The sequence below is a fragment of the Octodon degus genome, unplaced genomic scaffold (genome assembly GCF_000260255.1).
Source record: "Octodon degus isolate 3935 unplaced genomic scaffold, OctDeg1.0 scaffold00020, whole genome shotgun sequence".
NCBI lineage: Eukaryota > Metazoa > Chordata > Mammalia > Rodentia > Octodontidae > Octodon > Octodon degus.
Genome location: NW_004524596.1, coordinates 12,184,163 through 12,201,422, shown reverse-complemented (window position 1 = coordinate 12,201,422; position 17,260 = coordinate 12,184,163). Strand labels below are relative to the sequence as shown.

Sequence of the window (17,260 nt, the reverse complement as noted above, 5' to 3'; positions counted from 1 at the left end):
AGGATCTGTAAAGGTTTAGCTAGTAGGTTGTTCTTCATTGTGTTACTGATCGGCTGGGAGCAACCTAAATGTCCAAAGGGAGGGGAGTGTTTAAATTAATCATGAGACAGCTGCAGAATAAAATGCAAGGTAGCCCTTAAAAGGCATTGCTGTAGCTGGGCGTGACAGTGCGCACCTGTGGTCTCAATGCTTGGGAAACTGCAGCAGGATTTAAGGCCGTCCTGGGCTACCGAATGAGTTAAAGGCCAGCCTGGGCCATACACAGACCCTGTTTCAGAAAGACGAAAGAAAAGGTATAGAAGAACATTTAAGGGCCTAGGAATAAGTTTATAGCATAGTAAGAAACAGCTGATGATTATATAAAATAATCTGATTTTTAATATGTTCATGCCTTAAAATGTCGTAAGGCTATACAAAAAAATTAGCCAGTTGTGAGATAAGGGATAATTTTATTTTATTTATTTATTTATTTATTTATTTATTTTTTGGCGGAACCGGGGATTGAACTCAGATCCTTGCGTTTGCCAGTCAAGCACTTATCCTACTGAGTCATCTCCCCGGCCCCTAGGGATAATTTTAGATTCCTTCTTTTTCTTTGTTTTTAGTATGGTTTTGCTTCTCTGAATTTGCTCTAATAATCGTATGCCAATTTATGCACAAAGGACACCAAATCAAATTATTGTCATTTCACAAACCAGAATCTGAGAGCTTTAGCTCCGGAAGGAGTGTTTCCAGAGTGGGGAACTGCTGGGCCAAATAGCCCTGGTGCGTCCTCTGCTTGCCTTCTCTTTCGCTCACTTTTCTTCCCTCCCATTGTCTCACTCTGGCTGTCTCTGGGGTACCACTGTCCTTTCTACTGCGTGGGCCAAGGATGGCGGCACCAGTGTTGGCCTACTTTCACAGAGAGTGGCTAAGCAAGCTGGGAGACTGTATGATGCCGTCAGCATGCCCAAGGGAAGAGACAGCGGTGCCCAGCAGAACCATCAGGCAAGCAGGTTTGCCCAGGTGGGGTCTGGCCCGACCTCAGCCGCTCAACCTCTGCTGGCTGCCACGTGCTGGCCGGTTCTATGTGGGCCTCTCCTCCCCCAGTTCTCTGTTCCGCCTCTACCTGTAGCATCTTCTCCCAGGTTGATCTTCTGCCCCAGAAGTTCTGTTTCTTCTTCAGGTACCAGATCTTGAGAGTGAGCACCCCTTTCACGTGGGACCCACACAATACGTGGAACTCACTCTCAGCAAAGACTGTTTCACGCAGCCCAAGCCCAACTTCCACCTCCTACAGAGGGCTGTCTGGACCAGGAAGACCCCAGACTCGTGGAGAGGTGCATAGGCTGACAGCCCAAGCTTCTCTTCACTGCTCCATCTACATTCTGCCCGAAGAAGACATGGTAGGCAGTGTTTCCACCTCAGTACTGGAAATTGAACCCAGGACCTTCACATGGAGCTGTCTTCACGCTTTCTATTTTTTGTTTTGAGAAAGAGTCTAAGTCCCTAAGTTACTGTGCTGGGCTTGAACTTGCAAACCTGTTGATTCAGGTTCCTAGAGCACTGGGATTCTCAGCATGTCCAACACATAGCTGAAAATAAAAATTCTTTCCTCATTAGAAAAACGCTAGTGGCCCGGGGTTTAGCTCAGTGGCACAGGGCCTGCCTGGCAAGCATGAGGTCCTGAGTTTGATTCCCAATACCGCCCCCCCAAAAAAAGCTAACAGCATTTAAAAACCGTAATATGAATATAAGGCCAGTGTAAAACAATTTTTTTAAATCTTTAAAAGTGTAAGGAATAAGCTATAAATACCCATGATGTTCATACTAAATGGAGACAACCATTATTAACATATACACATACTTAAATAAAATTGAGATCCTATTGTGAATATATGTGTGTACATACATAACACACACATATTATATATAAATCTTAATTTTTCCCATGCTAATGACATCATAAGAATTTTCCTGGGTCATTCAACATCTGATATTTTTTGTTTGTTTGTCTGGTTGGTTTCTTTTGGCGGAACCAGGAATTGAACTCCGGCCCTTGTGCGTGCCAGACAAGCACTTATTCTACTGAGCTATTTCCCCAGCCCCCTGGGTCATTCAGATATTCCTTGAAAATACAATTTTAAGTGGTTGCATAGCTTCCCACTGAATGGCATTTTAATAATTAAATCAATCTCCTGTGGTCCGACCCATGGGCTCCCTCCAAATTGTTGGCTATTATAAATAGTTATTTCATAAGCATCTTAACACACATGTCTTTGCATACATCTCTGGTTATTTCTTTGAGCTAAAGTGCCAGCAGGGGACTTATCAAGTACTCGGCCACAAGTCTCGTCCCATTGTCTGGGCTCAGTGTGTGGCCCTTAGATAGCTACGCTCAGAGCAATGCCAGCAGGAGCCTCCACATGGGCTTTGCCACCTTTGTTTCAGTCTGAGACCCACAGCGCGCAGGGTGGGGCGGTTGCCACCCAGGCTGGGCTCTGAAGCAGCTGTTAGCCCATCCTCATGCTTTCTTTCCCTGGGTGCCGACCGGACCTGGACCCCACCCCTACCCCCCTGCGCCTTCAGACAGGGTGTCAGAAGCCCAGAGGGGAAAAGAGGCCTATCAAGGGCAACAGAAGCCCAGGCCCGGGACTCAGAGAGCCACTCATCATGAACTTTGTCAGATCCCAGAGGAGCGCGTCTGACAGGCTCCCTGGCATGTGCCCATGACCCAGCGTGAAGGTCTTGCCCCTAAGAAACTTAGCACTCATGGTGGGGAAAAGACAGACCTAGAAACATGTCCAATGGTATTAAGAGCTATGAAGCACGGGCTGGGGAGATGGCTCAGTAGAACAAGCGTTTCCCTGGCAACCACAAGGTGGTGAGTGACAGGGTGAGTTCAATCTCCGGTTCTGCCAAAAAAAAAAAAAGGAGCTGTGAAGCAAACAGCAGGGGGGACCAGCCTCCTGCAGGCGGTCCCAGGAGGGGCCTGGTTGCATCTGAGAATGTGGAGCACCAGGTCTTTTCAGTGGAAGGCAGAACAAGCAGAGAAGGGCAGGTGTGCGGGGAGCCCTGGGCTGCACTGCCAGGTGGGGGGTAGGTCAGAGGGCAAAGGAAGCAGGCCAAGGAGCGGCATGAGAGGACAACAGAGATGCTAGTGAAGGGACTGTCCCAAGATTTAAGAAAGAGTTTGAGGGAAGACACCAGATCTGACAAGAGGTCCAGAGACAGGGTGGGGTGGTGGGAGAGGTGTTTGGCTCTGGTCCCCAGAGCCGTGGGAAAGAGCTGGTAGGGCAGGGACCTCCCTACTGACCCCAGCTCAGTGGTGTCTGGGACTCTGACCTGTTGTGAGGAAGCACTGCCATGCAAGTGGATGAGGATGGTCCTAGAGGCCAAGGGGTGGGGATCAGTGCCACTGGGCGAGAGTCCAGGAATTTGCAGCATTGGTTGCTCCAGGCAACCCTGTGGAAAAATCAGGTCCTTGCCCTTTTCAGTGTGTAGTAGCTGCCTGCTGTCCTTGGCTTGTGGCCCCTTCCTCTGTCTTCAAAGAGTATGTCACTGTCTCTGCTTCTAATTCCAACTGTTCTTCCTTCTCTCTAATGGGGACACTTGGGATTAGGCCTGAATGATTGCAGATACCCTCCCTATGAAGGTCTTTCCTTCAGTTACAGCAGCTAAGGCCTGTCTGCAATAACGGGGTGTGGTCCAGAGTTCAGGACCCAGCATTTGGCACCTTCTGTAGGCTGCAAGGGCTGATGGGAAGGGGAGCTTCAGGGGAGCCTCCACCAGGATGCTGGAGGGTGGGGAGCAGTTCCAGGTACAGGGAGCCAGCTCGACTAAGGAGATGCTGCCTTTAGGACTCCCCCCCCCCAAGTTACTCAAAAAGCAAATCAGACCTAGAATTCTTTCACTGGTCCCAAGAGGACTCCTTCCTGCCCTGCACCAACCTCCTAGGGAGCCTCCAAGCCTTGCTACTTGGGACCTACATTTTTTAACCACAAGGAAGAGAAATCCAGGGCTGGCCAAATAGCTCAGCAGATTAAAGCAACTGCAAACAGGCACAGGGGCAGGGGGTTTGATCCCCGGGCTGGCCATGCTGGTCCTACCCCCGGGGTGTGCTGAGATGGCAATTGAGACTGGGCATGGTGGTGCATGCCTGTAAACCCCGCTCTTGGGAGGCTGTGAACAGGTGGATCACTACAAGTCTGATCTAGTAGTGAGACCCGGAACACCCTTTAGACCATTCTCAAAAAAAAAAAAAAAAAAGGAAGAGAAACCCAGAGCTAGCAAGCACAGTGTTTTTGACACAGAGCCACTGTGAGAATCTGTATTTTGAACAAGCTGCCCCGGTGATTTTGATGAGCAGACAGTTTGAGGTGTTTTTCTGCCCCCTTCCTCTTTCTCTTCCCTTCAGCTAACCGTTTCAACTTTGTTTTTCAGGGAGTGCCATTTCCTCCGGCTGTGGACCAGGTCCAGAGGCTGCGCCTGGCTCTGCTGCGTCAATAGTCCTGTGTCCTTGGTGAAGGACAGCCTCCCTGCCCTGGGCCTCCCTCTTCCTCAGCCCTCTGCACCTGCCTGCAGTCACCCTGAGGCACAGGAAGTCCCTCCTTCAGTCTCTAACATCTGAGAAGGCCGCCTTGTCTGCCTCCCCTCAAATCCAAGCCTTGGGGGGCCATAATCAGGGCCACTTCCCCATGCCACCCACCTCAGTGAACACGTAGAAATGCAAGAGCCGGGCATTCCCTGAGCACCAGCAGAGAACGTCTCCCCATCAGGGGCATGGACTGAGCTGGGACAGAAGGCAGCAGGACTTGGGGAGCCCTGTCGGGTGGGGTCAGCAGCCCCAGTCAGTTGCCACCTGGCCCGCTTTGGGAGATGTGGAGAATGAATTTCATGGTGCTCTCCCATGGGCCACAGCGCCGAGACAGCTGCAGGAGGTGACACAGCTGGTGTTGCCCCCCACCCATGGAGAAATGCCACCCCCCAGGAGGGGGTCACTTGTGGTTCCAAGGGCCGTGGGAAAGTACCTTTCAGCTGAACTGTGCTTTACTTTTTAGTCCTGTGGAACCCAGGGCCTCAAATATGCTGGATAAACGCTCTCCCATGAGCCACAACCCCCACCCCCTCCATTTCTGAGGGCACAAGTTGGCTTCCATTGAAGTAAAACCCCATAGCAACTTATCCAGTGGCTCAAACAGCAGGGTCACCTAGGATGTTTACTTTAAAATAAAAATTAAGAAAAATAAAGACTATTCAATCCCTCGAAGATCTACTCCATCAGAGCACTGCTGTGTAGGTACTGGCTGGGGCCAGCATGACTTAGTTTACTCAGAGCGCTATCCAGAGGTCAGAAGGTGGAACCAGAGACTGAGCAGGCACATAAGACAGTGAAGGGCCAGACTAATGGGAAATGACAGTCACCAGTCACGAGATCTCTAGGTGCCAGCTAGGGAGTTACAGACTTCTTGGATCTCATTTCCTATATTTTTCTTTTGTTTTGACACAGGGTCTCACTATGCAGTTCAGGCTGGGCTTGAACTCACTATGTTTGCCCAGACTAGCCTCAAACTCACAGTGACCCTCCTGCCTCAGCCTCCTGAGTGCTGGGATTACAGGTGTGTGCCACCAGCCTGGCTTCAGATTTCATTGTTTTCACTCTTCAAAACCAACCTGGGAAGTAGGGCCAATTCGTGTCCTCATTCTTCTGATGAGCAAAGGGGAGCTCATAAAGGCCAGCCAAGAAGCTAAGAAGAGGCAGGCCCAGAACTTGGCCCTAGATCTTTCTTGTAACTTTTATGCCATGAAAAGAATACTGGGAAACTGTCCTATCCTGGAAGTCACACTAGTCCATGCCCAAAGTGTGACCCTTGTCCCTAGTGGGCACTCTGTGACTTGGGGGCCCAGCTGTGTACTTAGGGGCACAGAGATGCTCAGGACACGGTCATCATCAAGGCAGGATGGTGTGGACAGGGAACTTCTGGTCCTGGGGCCCCGCCCCCCCAGTACCCTCTGTGTGCAGAGGAGACCGGGCCGGGTGACCCTCACCACCCAAGAGCCCTCCTCAGATGCATCTGTCTACCCAGTGGGCCCCGTGGCTTGTGGCGCCTGGCACAGTTCCTCGCACACAGAAGGTCCTGAGTGATGTGGTCACCCATGGACATCAGCAGTTGGGTGCTAAGCACCATCGGTAGCGCTAGGTAGTAGGCTAAAGTTCTAGGGATTCAGAAAGGACTGTAGGTCCCAGAGCTTACAGCCTGTTTTGGGAGCAAGACAGAAACCAGAGATGCACTAACCCCAATTGTGCTGGGTGATAGGAAGGAGGAGGATCAGGAGCAGCAGGTGCAAAGGCCCTGCATGGGGAGGAAGGGCACCGATGCCAGGTGAGCAGGCAGCAGGGGAGCACAAGGGGAGAAACCATCACTCCAGCCTTAGAGTCAGACCTTTGAACTTCAACTCTAGGGGAAAAGGAAACCATTAAAACACACATTATCACCATAAGCAGGACTTCAGGACTTGTGGCCCAGGCCCTGCACCGGGACTTATTTGGGGGGAGCTGTCCCCAGGGACTCTGGTGAATGCTGTTCCCGGACAGCCACACTGATAGCACAAAGCAAGATGCAGAGGGTGCAGGCTCACTAGTAGTTCTGGCTCTGTCCTGAACAACAGCGTAGGCCCTGTGGTACTTCCCAGCGGGGGCCAGGCGGCACCTGTCTCTGTCTGGGCCCTGCAGGGTCTCAGCAGCAGTGCCAACCTGGGCCGTAGGAGAAGGCACACGACCAGTACCACCACCTGGAAGCCTCGGTCATTCAAGGTCACAGTCTCTGTTCCTGGCCTGGGTCCTCCAGGTTCTGGGGCTGCTGTCCTTTGGAGGAGGCATCTCTCCACAGCCTGTGTGCTGAAGACGGGGTCCCCAGCCTGCGGAGCTCCTGGAAGACAGCAGAAGCTTTAGCTGTCAGGGCAGGAAGAAGGAAGTGAGGTCACTGGGGGTGGGACTCAGAGAGGCCGGTGGGACACTGGCCCTTCCTCTTTCTTCTGAAGGATAGATGTGTGCAGAGGAGGCTGGGCCGGGCGAGCCTCACCACCCAACTGCACCAGTGTTGCTACTCCGACCCAGGACCCTCCTCTGCACACAGAGAAAGGATGGATGGAGGCCTGTCCATCGTGAGGTGGACAGGACTCCTCTGCCACATACCCTGGCCGTGTGCACTGCTGCATGGGCCCAAGGAAACAGGGCCAGGTGACCAGTACACAACCCCCCAAAACCACGAGCCAGAATAAACCTTTCCTCTTCTGAAGTGGGTCCTCTTGGTGTTTTGTTGTGGGGCTACAAGGCTAACATAGGGGAGGGAGGTCTTCTGGGAAGACAGGCCCAGCGGAGTCCAAGCCATCTCCTCAGAGGCAGCCTCTCTCCTGCTCAGAGTCCCTCCAAGGTGGTGTCTCTTCTCTGCAGGATAAAAGCAGCCCCTTGCCTGGACACAGTGAGCCTCTTTGTACAGTTCTAGGAGCACCACGGAAGGGATGGTTCTTCCTCAGGAAATCAGGGAAGACTTCAGGGATGAGGTGGCATCTGAGTCAGAGAGAAAAGAATGGAAAAAAGAGCATGCGGGGAAAAAGATCGACATGAGCTTAACCCCAGCTGCCTCTACACACGGGTGTGTACAGACACTTGGCATGGCTGTGTTCCTGGGCCTAAGGTGCAGCCTTCTCTGCCTGGAGCCCTCCTCACAGCTCAGGTGCCTTCTGGGCTTGAAGCACTCCAAGGAGCAGCGCCCAGGGAGGTCCTTGGGCCCTGGGACTGAGCCAGTGGCTACAGTGAGCAGCGAGCTTCCCTTGGCTTGCTGTGCAGTGCAGACACCTTGTCCCAGCCTCCTCCAACAGGGTCTCCTTCTTCTTGGGCTGCCTCAGGGTCTGAAACTCCTTGGGTAGGAGGAAATCCACTCAGGGGCAGCTTGGGACTGAGGGCCCCCCACTGAGGCACTGACTCCTGTGCTGGACACAGGGTGAGGGACCATGGGGCACCCACACACAGAGCGCAGAGTATGGGGGCAGGGAGCAGGAGATTGTGTCTTAACCTCTCTCAGAGCTAGAAGAGGACGCCAAGCCTTGGAACCTACAGGTGAAAAATCGAGGCCCATTTGTAAAGGACGGCGGAGGCTATCACTGTATCACTTTCCTATGGCAAAAGAGACTTTGCTGGTGTGACAAAGTTACAGAATTTTGAGATAGGGTTTATCCAGGCAGGCCAATCTAATCACACATGTCTTTAAAAGTGGTACACAGTGATTAGAATCAGACACAGAGGCAGATAGAGTGATACTCTCTAAGGTGGAGAAAGGGCCTACTAGCCCAGGACAGCAGGCAGCTGCTAGACGCTGAAAAAGGCCAGGATGTGATTCTCTCCCATGGCCTCCCAGAGGAACCAGCCCCACAGATGCCTAGACTCTCACCCAGGGCCACTGACTCTGGGGCTCCGGCCTCCAGAACTGTAAGGAAGTGAATGTGTCCCAGCCTCAGCCACTTGCGTTGTAGTGCTTCGTCACAGTGGTCCTAGGAACCGAAAAAAACACTTGCCGAGAGGTCCAGAAGGAGCAAGTGGCTGAACTAGCTTGGGACCCTGGCTCTGTGAATGCCCTCCCACCCTGGGGGGAGGAGAGGAGAGGATGGCCCTAACCCTGGCCAGGGAGCCCAGGCCTCTGGGAAACATGTGTATGCATGCTAGAGAGAAAGGAAGAACATGTCTTCTTCACGCATCAGGGGATTTTCTGGGCAGACGATCCTCCAAAGGCATGTCAACATTTTTCTTTCCAGGAAAAAAGAACTCAGTCTCTATCACAAAGTCAATGTTTTACACGCACACACATGGACAGACTTGCGGGTCCCAGAGAGATGTGAACGCCTCTGCTCACTCCAGGTGTCTTTAATTTTCACTGGGCAGGAAATGGGGGGGCACCTCAGCTCAGGACTGAGGACTCCTGGTGACATCTGGATTTCCCCAGAGCTCCCAGGATTCTGAGCCCCCTCCCCAGCGCGTCTTCCTTCCATGACATCTCTGGGAAGATCTGACACATTTCCTCGCAGGAGAGAGCCAATGGAATTTTCAGTGCAATTCCAGATGTGGGGCTGACAAGACGGGGAATCTGGCCTTGAAAAGCATCTGGGAGGCCAGGAGTCTCCTTGGACCCCCATACTGGCCTGCGCAGTGGTGCATGTCCCCCCCCCTTGGATCCCACTTCTGTGGCTAGGCTCTCTGTGGGGAGCTGGAGAGAGTCCATATGTGTGACTTTGTCCCTGTGCATAAGGCTGGGAGGATTGAAGCCAGAATCCTGGAGCCCCACAGCCAGGAGCCCTGCGGGGCCAAGGGGAGGTCTGAGACAGATGGGACACAAAGGAGAATGGGGGAGCTTGTGCAGAGCCCCCTGGGAGAATGGACCCAGGGGACAGGGTGGGGCAGGCTGTGAGGGGTGAGGGTGACTGGCCTGGGCTGCTGGGGGTGGGGAGACCCTGGTTCCTGGGGCACAGGTCTTAACAGTCCTCTAGACGGCACTGATGCAGCCAGAAGGGCCTCTGGAAACCACAGCATGAGTATGTCATCTCCTTTGCCAGCCTGTGATGCCCTCCTCAGTACTGAAAATAATGTCCCCCACAGAGGTCCCCACCCTTGGAACCCATGAGGGAGTCACTTTCCAGGCAAAGGGAGTTTGCTGATGTGATTACACCAAACACCTAGAGACAGGAAAATCAATCATCTGGGATGGCTGAAGACGGCTCATGTCGTTATCGAAGTCCTCACAGGAAGGAGGCCAGAAGGCCAAAAGCAGGAGAAGCCCATGGGAGAGAAGAGCTCTGGAGGTGCTTGGCGCAGCCAGCCCAGAAGACAGAAGGGGCCATGAGCCAAGGGGTGCAGCCGCCTCTAGACCCTGGAAGAGCTTTGAAGCACACTCTCCCAGAGCTTCCTGAGGGGACCTGCTCTGCCCACCCCTTAGGGTGGCCCAGTGATCCTGATTCTGGATTTTACCTCGAGGGCTACAGCTTCACAAATGCGCATTGTAAGCTGCTGGTTTGTGGTTATTATTACAGTAGCCACAGGAAACTAACACAGCTTCCCATGGCACGGGGGTCCTCACAGTCTGCTCCACACCCTGCTACAGGCAGTTTCAACTCATCCCAGGGCTGGGGAGCCTCCTTTCTGGCCTCTAGGCCTGGCCAGGGCAATGCCCCCACGGGCACTACCTTTCTCCCCCGTGGGTGAGCCAGCCACGGGCAGCTCCCCACCTCTGCCCGTGTCTAGAGCTCTGCTCTACCTCATGACATGGAGAAGTGTCCTAGGCTGCAAAGGAGAGAATCATACAGAGAGGTACAGAGCTCCAGATGCCCTCTCTTCCTGGGAAGTGATGACACTTCCTGTAAACGGGGTTTCAACAGACCGGCCAGGAGGGGCCGGTTGGGTCAGTGTCTGTGGACGCGGTGCACAGGAGTTCCTCACACCCCTGGGACCCCGAGGACGTTAGCTCTGCAAATGCGGCAGCAGTCACTCCTTTTCTCCTGTCTCCTTGCAAGCCCAAGCATAGCGCTTACGCACAAGTCGTACAGGAACCACAGTGCACCCACATACACACGCAGCGCCACAAACCGGGCTGACGTGTGCAAAGAACTACTCACACATGACCTCCGGCACACCCAACACCAACAGGCAATCACGCTCGTGTGTGTAGAAACCAACCCACAAATGCACACACACTTGCTTCACGTGCACGCTGGAGCACACACAGACACAGACACCTATGCAGCAATAGGGACCTCGCGCAAGTGGCGCCCGAGCATTCTGTAGGGCAGAGTCCCCTCCCCCATCCCGTGCTCCTGCACTCTGCTCTGCTGCCCTCTGCTGGCGGAGCCAGGCCCTTCTGGGCTCCAGAGCTGGGCTGAGCTGGGTGCTGGAGAGGGGTGAACCCGTTTGCAGGCACTCGGCCGCGCTACCTCCTCCTGGCCCACGTGACTTTCTGCGGGGGGGGGGCAGTCCGGGCCAAAAGGACGTCATCCTGCAAAATCTCTCTGGCATCTTGCCAGGCCCGGGCCTGCCTGTCTTTTCAGTGGGCACCACGGGGACATCTGGAGTGAGGAGCCCTGCTGGCTACACTGCGCAGGCCCCACACGCTGTGAGCCGGTGTTGGCCGCCTTTCCCTGTCCCAGGTGGGGTGTGGGACTGCGGGGCACGCAGCCTTGCTCTGCCTGCCCGTGGGGTCTGACTCTGCTTGTTTATCTCCCCATTTGAGCCTTTACCTGCTATCGCTCTCCTGCCTTCCGCCTTCCTGCTTCCAAGGCCATTTCTTTGGCAGGGTTGCGGGGAGAGTGAATTGGAGTACGATAGCTAAGGCTGAATTCAGAGCTACCGTCCTCTCAGGCAGTCACGCTACCTGGCCACAGCCTCAGTTTCACCGCAGAGAATGGAGATCACGGAATTTGTGCTCAGGATGAGTAAATGAGATGGCTTGGGCAGCTGCCCAGGGTGCTGTGCTTGCTGGGCGCTCAGACATCCCTGGGGGTGCAGGACAACCGAGAAGACAGCATATGGAACTCCTCTGAGGGAGAGATGGGCTCTTTGGAGTGGCATGGCAGGGGCTGGTATACGGACAGTCTCCCTCGAAGGGCTCAGATCAGGGTCTCCCAGCGCTGTCTGATCAAGCATGCAGAGTGTTCAGAGCTGAGTGCTCGGAGGTGGAAGGTGTGAGCACGAATCCGCTTCCCTGCCTGCACCTCACGATGCCACGCTGTAATCTTTTTCTACCATATCCAGGTGGAACTGATAGTACACGAATATGGGTTTGCTGGATTTTAGGCACTTGGTCAGTGCTGGGACAAAACAGCCAGTTCCCATAAATTAGGGGAGGAGAGGGTTACTGTGGCTCATGTTTTAAATCTGTGGTTGGCTGGCTCGAGGCAAAAAACAATGTGATGGGCAGGCCTAGGTGAAGGACTGCTGCTTGCCCCATGCATCTGGGAAGCAGGGGAGAAGGGAGGAGCCAAGAGGAAGATGCACTCTTCCAGGTCACCCTGGTGACCGGTGTCCTCCAACAGGAGTCACCTAACAGCACACTCAGTTCTGAGCTCTTCAGTGGGTGAACCCACCTCTGAACACAGCAGCCTTTGAGGAACATTCTAGATCTGAACCATAGCAGGTACGATGTGGAGTTATCAGCCCGCTGGGCGACTCATTATCTCGCCTTGCCAAGCACCTCATTATCTTCCTGTGAGTGTCTGCTGGAAGGCCATCCCAACTTACCAACAGGTTATGTTTCAAAACTGCTTCTGGGCAGTAGTTTGGGGACCCCCAACAAGGAGCCAGTGGAAGCTGTAGGGCTCTGTGTAGGAAGGCTTTCTGACTCCTGGCCTGCTACCATCAGCCAAGACCAGCTGTGTGAACAGAACACACTGTGTGGACAGCACCTTGTGAGGACAGCCAGAGGACAGGAGGTGAAGAAGAGAGGTGCAGAAACTTGTCATTTGGATTTGTAAAGAGGGCCTAAGGGAAGAGCTGAATGGAACTCATCACAGTTGGAAAGAGCCAAAGGGAGAAGAACCTACCCCCTCACCACACCACCCAGACAGTTCCAAGGCAGGCCACCAGGTGGCACTGCAGGCCCAAGACAGCTTGGTTGCTGGTAGAAGACCCCAGGAGGCCTCAGGGAATGGGGTTCAGACTAGCTTGCCTCCTGGCCACACTTGAGGAGATTCCGGATGCTGACACCTTATGCCTTCCTCGCCCACCACCCTGGCTCCCAGGGGGTTAATAATGTTACTATGCACTGAGGCAGTGGGGTGGTCCGGAGGTAGCTGAGGTAAGTGACCGCAGGAGAAAGGCTCAGGAAGGCTGAAGGTAGAACCTCCCTACCGAGGGGGCAGAAAACAATGAGCTATTGAGCGTCCACCCCCACTCACAGGTCTTGGCAAGGGATCCCCAGAGGTGAGTTGAACAGCCCCACCCATAGCCACCCCAGATGCAGGTGATTCAGAGTTCAGGTTCCCCTGATAACAGCCATAGCAGCTGAGAATGGGCCCTTTGTGAGGGACCCTGAGGCTCCCTCCTTACAGCTGGACCTGCTGGAGCAAGCTGTGGGGAGGGCGCTGGCAGAGAACAGGGCTGATGGGAGGGCAGAGAAGCCCAGCCAGCGCTCTGCCAGGCTCCCTGTGGGAACTTTAAGACACTGCAGGGCAAAGGGGCAGCAGAGAGAGACAGATAGCAGGGTCATGCCTTGGTCTTCTAGGTTCTCAGTCTCACTTGTATCCCTTCCCCTCCTGCAAGGCCACTCATTTTTTTTTCAGGGAAGAGAGCACTGTTTTCAGTACTATATCAGGACTGGGCTATTTATGACCCAAACTCAACTAAAATCAGCTTGGTGAGATGGAAGTGTTGATGGTGTGGGTCAGTTAGGGCAAGAATAGAGTGGCCTGCAGGAAGGCCTGGGACAAGGCCATCTGCCCTTGTGTCCCTCAGAGGCTAGCCGTACCCTTTCTTCTGCACATGGGTTTTGCACTCCCTCACCACCCCTGTCCCCCTGCAGGGAAGATGACAGCAGTCAGACAGGGTCACATCCTCCTAGTCTCATGAACAGAAAGGAAATTCTCACATCTGCTAACAGGTTGGGTTAGAAAGGTCAGCTTGGGTCCATCTGAGCCCTCTGCCCAGTTCTAGGCCCGTTGCTACGCGCAGGAGGATACCTTACCTTAATTTCCCCCCCGTGGCAGGGGCTGGGGTAGCGGGTACAGCACAGACAAATACGAGACCCTCCTTACTGTGCACATCTTAAGTAACAGAACTAACTGGCACCATAACAATCTTTTCTTTTCTCCTCTGGACCGGAAGGTGTTTACTGGATTTGGGTCTGCCAGGCATGATATGTTACACTTCCTGGCCTCCCTTGCAAATAAGCTTAGCTTCACGGCTAAGAGTTCTAGCCAATGGAATGTAAGCAAGAACAATGCATTCAACTTCTTGAGGGACCCAACAGAAAGAGTGAGTCCACCTCTTTTGCCTGGCTTTCCCCCACTCGTGCCCGCTAAAAGCCTGTGCAGTGGTCACCCAGTTTACAAGACCACAGGGATAGCACTGCAGCAAGTTAGAAGAAGCCTGATCCTGGATACTCCTTTGGCTTCTACCTACGCTGAACTGTGTTATGTAAAAGGAAATAACCACTCTTATTTTGAATCTCTGTTGTATCAGGCAAGTCTACATCCTAAGTAATTCTTCTTCAGACTTTCTTTTGATACCTGTTGCTATGGACCAAAAATAGTATTTTGCATGAGGAGCACAATTGTCCTCCATCCTTCTATACATCCACCCAAACACCAAAAATTCCCTCTGTGACTAGCCACTCCGTAGAGTATGACCCTTGCCAGATCAGTTCTCCCTCATCAAATTTTATTTCCATTTCCCTCTCTATCTCATTTCCCTGTATATTCCTATCGACTTGGGAATGTTCTAACACGTGTGAGCTCGGAGCAAGCTAGTCTTTGCCTCGGACCAGCGGTTCCTGCAGTAGAAGCTATGGCTGTCTCATCAGAGGGGGGACCCTTAGATTCCAGAGTCATGGAGAAATGGCATCCCTGGAGGATGGCAGCTGTGTCCCTTTTTTCAGTGCTAACCCAGCAGACAGCCCTTCCCCCCAGGAGGCAGGCAACTGGAAGCACATAGTTGCCAAAAGTTGAGGACTTGGGAGAAATTGCTGCTAAGTGCCTCTTGTCCTGCACCTGGAATGTTCCATCCTTGGGTTCCACCCAGATCCTCAAAAAGAAAGGCCCAGAGGCCAAGAAAGCAGCATCTTGGTGGGTCCTGGAGGCCTGAATGGGCAGGGGCAGTGGGTGTGTCACACTCTAAGTCAGTGTAGGAGATGAAACAGAAAAGAACTGAGTGCTGGTGTGGCTCCTGGTCGCCTACCCTCAGTCCAAGCTTTTGTAGACTGAAGAAACACAATCAAATTGAACCCATTTGGAACAATCCAGAAGGAAATCTGACCTCAATCACAGAAACCCAGGTCCTGGGGTGGGCTGGGCTCTTCCTTTCTTTCTGCACTATTCCTGTTTAAGAACAATGGCAGGCAGGCTTGCTTCTTTGAGCCTTCCTTGGCTCCCAAGGGGCTGGCTTTGCTCCTTATTTTCCTCCAAGTCTCCTTCCTTAGATGGAGACTCCCTCAAAACCAAAATGGCAGCTTTCCCCTCAGAGTGGGGTGCAAAGGCTGTGCAGAGGCAACTCGGACTAGCCAATGGGAGATAGTGGAACAGAAGACAATGTTCGAGGTGTCCCCACTGCTAAGCGAGATGACTCCACGCGGGTTTCTTCTTACTCCAACGTTGGCTCAGTGGAGGAACAGTGACTTGTTGGCCTTCTTTCCCATGTGATCAAGCCCAAGGGATGAGCAGGGCTAGGAATATAGTGGCATGGAGGCCAGATAATGCAGACTGACCTTCCAAAGCCATGCCCGTGAAAAATATGCAGCTGCCCTTCGCTTGTGAAATAAGGGCACAGGCTGGGGATATAGTTCAGCAGCACAGCCCTGCTTTGCTAGCTTGGGGTCCTGAGTCTGATTCCCAGTACCAGAAAAATAAAATAGACACACAACTGACTATTCATAAGTCTTAGGATGCCCAGCTCTCCCCGCCTCAGCCAAGTCCCGGCATGCTGCGTGACTCGATGGCTGGAACCCTCACACTTATCACAAAAGGCTCCCTGGAACTCTTGTGCCATGGCTCACTCATTCTCCTGGATCTTTAGCCTCTTCCTGGAGTGATTCTCCCTCCTCCAAGCCTGGAGCGCCAACCTCCATGCAACCCTTTCATGGGGGCCATGGCTTGTTCTTGCATCCTCTGAACTTTGGCGATGAAGGGTAGAGTTTGTTCTTTTTATCTACCATTGTCATTTCCAGCCTATTATTCCCATACTTGCATAAACCTTACACCAGTGACACTTCTACTTCCAGCTTTGCCCCCTGCCTCTTGGTCTCTGTCATCTACCAGCCTCTCAGACTTGCCCCATCCCCAATGGCACTCCAGCTCCTGTTGCATCTTCTTTTTCTCCATTCCCACCTTCTAGACAAATGATCTACATCCACATGCTGACCCCTGGCTTCCTTCATCTTGATGTCCAAGCATTATGACCTTATCTAGGTCTATTGTCATATCTATCCCTGAAGAATATATGTATGTATGTATGTATGTATGTATGTATGTATGTATGTATGTATTTGGGGGTAGGTCCCTGAAATCGAACTCACAACCTTGTGTTTGCCAGGCAAGGGCTGTGCCATTTCAGCCTCTCCCTGAAGAATTTAGGATGACCCAAAGCTTCACAATTTCTGAAAGCAGAAATTCTCATCCCCCACTATTTATCTATGACCTCTGAAACTTCCTGCCCCGTGGACCAAGGGTCCCTGCAACAGGTCTCCGGCCTCCTGGGACCCGCCAGCCCATTGATTCCTTCATCTCTTCTCCATCCATCGGCTTCCACTGCTCTTTACATCTCTGCTTTCCCAGCTAGAAGTCCATGACTTCTGCATGAAGAAAGTGGTCCATTCACATAATGGACTATCAGATAGCAGATTAAACAAAGGAACCACAGCAATGTTAAAAACAGTATAAGTGAATCCTAGAAATATGCATTTAAGCAAAAATATAAGTCCTGAAAGATTTCACGGAGAAAGGTACCTTTTTAATGAAGTTACAACAACTAATATAAATATAAACAGGGAAGTGCAGGAATGTTGTACACAGGATGTACCTTGAGGGAAAGGAGACAGAGAAGGGAGGTGAGAGGGGTCACTGTGGATCACTGCCAAGGCTTTCGTTGGGGTGCTGATTTTGCAGGTGCTCACTATATCATTAAAAACAGTGACTTAAATAACATAAACCTGGGATCAATGGTGAGGATGAATGGATCAATGGCAAGCATGGATCAATGGCGAGGATGAATGCCACGGAGCAGGATTGAGGGGCACCCATGGGTTGGTCTCTGGCAAGTACAGGACTCTGAACATCCCTCCTCACCCACCATCGAATCCAGAACCTCCTGGCCCTTGCATGGATCTTGTCTTCTGATTCCTTGTACAATAGAAAAAGCATCCCAGTTACTTCAGTTGAAAAAGATCCCATCGCTTGTTCCCTGGAGCTCATTCCTTTACATCCTCCGCTCCTTTGGTGGTCCCTCTCTCTCTCTCCCCAACAACCTGGCCCTCTCTAGAGGATCATTCCCACCAGCACGTAACTGTGCAGTAGATTCCCCATCTTAGAGGCA

General features: G+C 52.6%; 1 long non-coding RNA gene across 1 annotated transcript in view; it reads left to right on the top strand.

Moving 5' to 3' along the window:
* LOC111815717 overlaps positions 1 to 5,241 on the top strand; it is a 58,442-nt gene extending 53,201 nt beyond the window's left edge. The window contains exon 4 of the long non-coding RNA XR_002820369.1: positions 4,423 to 5,241. This is a non-coding gene — a long non-coding RNA (uncharacterized LOC111815717). The remainder of the gene's footprint in view (positions 1 to 4,422) is intronic.
* Positions 5,242 to 17,260: the final 12,019 nt, after the last annotated feature.